We start from the raw sequence: 7,218 nt of genomic DNA on the forward strand, positions 1-7,218 counted from the left end.
TCAATTTCAAAACAGTACATTTTTATACATTTTAATGGCTAAACATCTTTAAAGCATATTGTTGCTTTATTTTTTTTATTCACGCCTTATTCACACTATTTTTAGAAGAGATCTTTCTCTGTCTGCACTAATTTCTAGTTTACATTTTTTATTTGTCTTTGTAGGAACTTGTGCATATTATTGATAGGAATCATTATGTCTGGTTTGATACAAACAGCAACACCTGTATATATTAATGAGGAGTGAAGTGGTTAAAAGAATTAACAATGGTAAGTATTTAAGAGGGCTCAGTAGCTCATTAAGACCAATACCCCTGAGGAAGCAACCAGAAGATGTAAAACATGTTGGGTGGAGCCAGGGCCACCAACAGAATTGTTGTGGCCCAGGACAGACTTGAAGAATGGGGCCCCTGCAAATGTTACAACATAATCACATACAGTCTACTTTCCCCCCTCATGTCTCTCCTTCCTCCCCCCCCCCCCAGTGTCTCTCACCCATTTGTCATTCCATCTTTTTTCCCTCCTCTTTTGTGTCCCTCCTTTAGGTGTCTCTCTCCCCCTCCTTCCCCACTTCTCCTCCACATGTCTCTCTCCTCTCTCCCACACCAAGCCTGTCTCCCCCAGCCTGTCTCTCCTCTTCCCCCAGCCTGTCACCTCCTTCGGCAGCCTCTCTGTCCTCCATCCCCAGTCTGTCTCTCTCCTCTTCCCCACAAGCCTGTCTCCTCTCCCCCCAGCCAATCTCTCTCTGCTCTTTCCCCACCCAGCCTGTCTCTCCCCACCCTAGCCTGTCTTTCTCTTCTCTCTCCTCCCAGCCTGTCTCTTTCTCTGCTCTCTCCACCCCAGCCTGTCTCTTTCTCTGCTCTCTCCACCCCAGCCGGTTTCTCTCTCTGCTCACCCAACCCTAGCCGGTTTCTCTCTCTCTCTGCTCTCTCCCCACCCAGCCTCTCTCTCTCTGCTCTCTTCCCACCCCAGCCTGTCTCTCTCTTTGCTCTTCCCCACTCCAGCCTGTCTCTCTGCTCACCCCACTACAGCCTGACTCTCTTTCTGCTCTCTCCCCACTCCAACCTGTCTCTCTTTGCACTTACTCACTTACTTGGGAAGGGGACAGATGAAATAGCCCAGGACTCAGGCTAGCAGTTCACCAGGCATCAGGATACAAAATGAAGACAATGAAGACACCGGGCATAGCATTTACAATCACTTATATGGGATTTGGGCTCTATCCCTTAACATTGGGACTCAGGCATTGGATAACAATTACCTGGACCCAATTACCTTTTGCCAGCTCACGTGGGAAGCAAGATAGTACCTGCCCACATGGGGGTGGCATTCTTCTAGTCAGAAGTCCATTTCCTTAGCCCCACTCTAAAAAGGTGGCGTCTCCAAGTCTACCATCGGGCCTCTGGTCTGGGGAAACTGACTAGAGGTGTGAATTATGAGACTTAACGTAAACAGTCATGTCCTGCTCTTTCTCCACCCTGTATACTTAATCTGGGGAGTGAGCCTTTATTCAGAGCTTGCTCCTCAGACAGGCAGCTGCCTCCTGGCCATTAGCATACCTTATGGGCCAGTAACTTTCGCGGGCTTTACAGTAGGCACGAAATACAGTAAACCTACAACAATTTTACATATTAAAATACTCCGTTTGGTTTTTCGGAGAGGGCTGAAAATTGCCATACCCTCATGCCGGATGCATGACTACTTGGTGGCCAAATTTCAGCCTTCCAGCTATCACCGAACCGGAGATAGCAATATTGGGTTTTAGAACCTTGTTACAAAAACCACATTTCTCCGCAATTGAAGTCAATGGCGACAACCACACTTTACACAGTTAACCATACTCCGATTGGTTAGCCTGAGAGGGCTGGAAATGGACATGCAACCATGCCGGTGTGACTACCTAGTGGCCAAATCTCAGTCCTCTTGCCCTCACCGAACCGGAGATAATGAATTCAGGTTTTATACAAAACCAGCAACATATTTTCCCTCATGGCGGCCAATAGTGGTGACCATAACTATACATATGAAATACCCTCCGTTCGGTTAGTCTGAGAGGACTGGAAACTGCAATGCAATCATGCCGGAGGTATGACTACCCGGTGGCCAAATTCCAGCCTTCCAGCTATCACCAAACCAGAGATAGGAATATCAGGTTTTAAACGTTTTTTAAACCTAGCATCTTTTTTTCGCCATTGATGTCAATGACGGCGACCCTCGTGGCGGGCGCGACCCTTTCTCGTCGGACCCAGTTGGAGTCGAGTGAGGGGGTCCCCCCGAGCTAGGGGCAGAAAGAATTTTATCGCTAGCAGCCCTAGATCCAAAGTTATAAACTTTAATAGGTGTTGAACTTGGCCATAACCGAGTTCTCACTGCAATTAAGGGATCAAAGCTCTTTCAAGGAAACAGTAGCGGCACTCGGATACTGCGGTTTGGCAGGCATCCAACATGGTTACAATGTATCACTGATTCCTTAGAAAGCGGACTATAGAAATGCATGGCTCCATTCATTTCAATGGGGAAACTCCGCTCAGATTCTCGGGTTCCATCTGCTGGATTTCTCGGTATAGGGCCAAAAACCTTCTCAATCTCCATTGAATCCTATGGAGACCCAATGGCGACCTATGGGGCAGTGCCGGCAAATGGTGGGTGAAAAGGCGGGAAGAGGAACAAAGGGCAATAAACACTCAAACACAGTTAACCCTTTCCCTCTCGACCTGATCCCAGTGTATGTGCTTGGTGTAAACACTGTATGAGCAGGAACACATTAAAACCAAGGGTAAGACCTTATACAAAGGGGAATACATTTTGTGCTGAAGCAAGGAAATGCATACAAATTATTACACAATTACATTAACCCCTCGCCTCCTGGACGGTGGTAGGGGTTGCCAGCTGGGGAGTAACCCCTTTATAAACGGGCTAGCAACCCCCCGTCACAACCCCAGCCTAAATGATGACAGCAGCACTCAGTGACACTAGCCTGAGTATCTGTTTAGATTCTGTGATGTCATTGAAGGGTGTCTCTAAGATCCCACGAGAAACACAATCACAAGGGGAGTTGATGAGTGGAAGATGACACTAGCAGATCCCAACCAGACTCAGCCCTGAATGCAGCTTTTGTGCAACTTTAATCAAGGGCCTAAAGATTGGGCAATTTGTGAGTGTGATCCCTACTGGTGTCTATTTTGCTGTATTAGGCCTGTAACATAGTGGGCACCCTTGCTGTGCTGTGCTGTGCGCGCGGCACATAATTGGCTGTGGTTTGCCAGCCATTGTATGCTAGGCCCGTGCGCGCGCACGGCATTGAGCGTGGAGCTGGGCGATCGGGGGGAAGACTCCGAAAAGTATGTATTCGCGCCGCTACCGCTCACTGTGTGTGTGTGTGTGTGTGTGTGTGTGTGTGTGTGTGTGTGTGTGTGTGTGTGTGTGTGTGTGTATTTATCAAAGTTGCACAATATTAATAAATAATTTATTCTCACATCATGTCTTTTTAAAAAAAAAATGTAATATATACACGCACACGCACACGCACACGCACAGTACCCTTCCAAGCCTGTCGCTCACAGCAGCACGGTCCGTACACACAAAAAGTGTGCATCGCATGCATGAATGTTCGCACAGGTACGCGCGCGCCCACTATATTACTGACCTTAGGCCTCGTCCAGGGTGGCGCTGAGTGGGTGCGCTCATGCTGGCCGCGATAAAACAAGCAATATGTGTGACCAGCGTGAGCAAGCGCATGCGCCCGCTCAGCGCTCAGAGCAAGCATATTTGAATTTTCTGCTCGCAAGCGTGTCATGTGAGCATTTCGCCCAATGACGGCGAACCAGATCCGTGACGTCGTAATCACGCCCCCAGCCAAGTGCGCGCCTAGCCGGCCCCCTCTCTCTCCCGACCGCCCTCTCTCTCCCCCTCTTTCCCTTCCCCTCTCTCTCTCTCCTCTCGTTTCTCTCCCCCTCTCTCATTTCTCTCCCACCTTTGCTCTCTCTCCCCACCTATTGCTCTCTCTCTCCCCCCCATTGCTCTCTCCCCCCCCATTTCTCTCTCTCCCCCCCATTGCTCTCTCCCCCCCATTGCTCTCTCTCCCCCCCATTGCTCTCTCTCCCCCCCATTGCTCTCTCTCCCCCCCATTGCTCTCTCTCCCCCCCATTGCTCTCTCTCCCCCCCATTGCTCTCTCTCCCCCCATTGCTCTCTCTCCTCATTGCTCTCTCTCCCCCCACACGCTCTCCCCCACCCTGCACTCTCTCCCACTCCCCACCTGCGCGCTCTCTCTCCCGACCCCCCTCTCTCTCCCTCTTCTCTCCCCCTTCTCTCCTTTCTCTCCCCCCTTCTCCTCTGTCTCTCCTTCCCCCTCCACCTCTCTCCGCTCCCCCCTTCCACTTCTCTCCGCTCTCCCCTTCCACTTCTCTTCGCTTCCCCCCTTCCATTTCTCTCAGCTCCCCCCCCCTTCCACTTCTCTTCGCTTCCCCCCCTTCCACTTCTCTTCGCTTCCCCCCTTCCACTTCTCTTCGCTCCCCGCCCCCTGCGCTCTCCCGGCCCCCCTCTCTCTCACCCCTTATCTCGCTCCCTTCTCTCCTTTCTCTACCCCCTTCTCTCGCTCCCTTCTATCCTTTTCTCCCCCCATCTCCCCCTCCCTCCTCTCCTTTCTCTCCCCCCTTCTCTCCTTTCTCCCCCTCCACCTCTATCCGCTCTCCCCCTCCACCTCTATCTGCACCCCCTTCCACTTCTCTCCGCTCTCCCTCTTCCACTACTCTCCGCTAGCCCCTTTCCACTTATCTCCACTTCCCCCCTTCCACTTCTCTCCGCCCGCCTTTTCACTTCTCTCTGGTCCCCCCTTCCACTTCTCTCTGCTCCCACCTTCCACTTCTCTCTGCTCCCCCCTTCCACTTCTCTCCGGGGAGAGCGGAGAGAGTCCTCTGACAAAAAGGGCAGCAGGATGGTTACAATCAAGGTTAAGCCCCGTCCTGCTGCCCCTTTCTTCATGGGAGAGGGAGTGGCTCAGTGAGTAAAAGACACTGACTGGCACTGAGAGTTTGAAGCAGGGGAGCCTGGTTCAATTCCCGGTGTTGGCTCCTTGTGACCTTGGGCAAGTCATTTTATCTCCCTGTGCCTCAGGTACCAAAAAAACATAGATTGTAAGCTCCACGGGGCAGGGACCTGTGCCTGCAAAATGTCTCTGTAAAGCGCTACGTATAACTAGCAGCGCTATACAAAAACATGCTATTATTATTATTATTATTACTGCCCGTGATCCAAGGGTTGTTATGGTTGGAAAAAGAGAGAAAATTTGCACCAGAAAAGATTTAGCCTACTATTTGATGTGTGGCTTCAGTCCTTTCCACAGAGTGGTTCCGCTGCCTGAGTCTTTCAGAGGTGATTCACCAACCTCTGTATGAATATGGGTAGAAAAAGGGTGAAATGTCCTCGGGCGCGTCACTCTGCTTGCGGCTCCACGACGTGTAATACGTGTAAAGTAGAAGAGAAAGGGGAGGGCCACAGTAAGAAAAACAGCACAAAATTATGCACACTTCTTCATTAAGGTAAGGAGAGGGGGAGGGAGAGGTGGGGAGAGAAGACGAGGGAAGAGAGATATGGAATCACACTTTTTGGGTGGAGACACACTCACATCAAATCTCTAGTATCTTGAGTTGATGTCTCCTCCTCTATATGTGATTGGGTGAGTTGTAGATGAGGAAATGCCCTCTGGTATCTTCAAGCGACCGATATATTTTGGCATAGGAAGGAGATGCCGCCAGACTTCACAACGTGTCCCTTTCTGGGTTGGGGTGTTTCGTCTTGGCTGGTCCCTGCTGGCAAAAGTTCTTCCCGTCTGTATGCCGAGGTGTATGCGGCTGCAGTGTGGATAATCAAAGCCTGTGCACAGGCTATGTCCTCCTCCGGCCGCCTATCCCCTCTGCAAAGACAGTCTTCAGCTTCCTTACTCCGTTGCGCATGCGCATGCGCAGACGGCGACACGCTGGGCCAGGATACAGGATGCAGGGAAAACAAACTCCTCACTACGGTGGCTTGGAGTAACCAAAAAACGTCAGACGCGTTTCGCCAATGTTTCCTCAGTGACGTAGCTGAGTAAAAGACACTGACTGGCACTGAGAGTTTGAAGCAGGGGAGCCTGGTTCAATTCCCGGTGTTGGCTCCTTGTGACCTTGGGCAAGTCACTTTATCTCCCTGTGCCTCAGGTACCAAAAAAACATAGATTGTAAGCTCCACGGGGCAGGGACCTGCGCCTGCAAAATGTCTCTGTAAAGCGCTACGTATAACTAGCAGCGCTATATAAAAACATGCTATTATTATTATTATTATTATTATTACTGCCCGTGATCCAAGGGTTGTTATGGGGTGATAAAGTTGCCTGAAAATGTAATTCCTGAAATCATGTGAAATTGTATAACGTTATTGTGTTTGGAAGTAGTGGCATTGTGTAATGCAAGGTCCCTGTTGCTGACGGCGACGTGTGTGCATCTCACCAGTACCTCACCTCCTTTCTAGCAGGCCCTAGTGTCTCCTTGCTTGTTGTCCCTCTTCGCTCTGTGGCACATCAGCCAGATACATCAGATACAACAAGATTGTGTTCCCGTGCTGCGAGGGGAGATCGCCGGAGCCAAATCAAGATATATGGCATTGTATTAATTTTCCCCGCTGGCAGCCTGGCACGAACAGGGGAGGGGGGTGGATATATCCAGGCACACAAAACACCATGAAAACACAACATTATATTGGTGACGTACACATTTATAATTATATATATATATATTATATTATAGATATTTACCGGGGCATTTTTGGTCAGACTTTTTCATGAATTGAGTTATACAGTTTGATAACCTCTCTTTTCTCCTTTTTATAATGCCTCAAATAGTCTGCAAAATTCTGAGTACTATAAACCGGATCTGTAAACCTGCAGAAAAAAGTGACTTACGTTTGCAAGTTCCAGATGTACCAAAGGAAAAAAAAACCCCTATTGTATTCAATAGGTTTGTTTCCTTGATACTTCCAGGTGCTAGTTTGTTGCTTTAGAAAAGAACTGCAGCACATTTGGCTGCATACGGTACATAGACCCCCATAAACAGCGTTATGTACATTCACCTTTTCAGTGTTTCCTTGACCAATGGCACCTTAGCAAGTTCATGGCCGTGCCCACCCACCCCGTTAAGGCCACGTCTCCTGTGCCTCCGATCGCTGCTAACAGACCGCAGATCGTGG

The sequence above is a fragment of the Ascaphus truei genome, chromosome 13 (genome assembly GCF_040206685.1).
Source record: "Ascaphus truei isolate aAscTru1 chromosome 13, aAscTru1.hap1, whole genome shotgun sequence".
Taxonomy (NCBI): domain Eukaryota; kingdom Metazoa; phylum Chordata; class Amphibia; order Anura; family Ascaphidae; genus Ascaphus; species Ascaphus truei.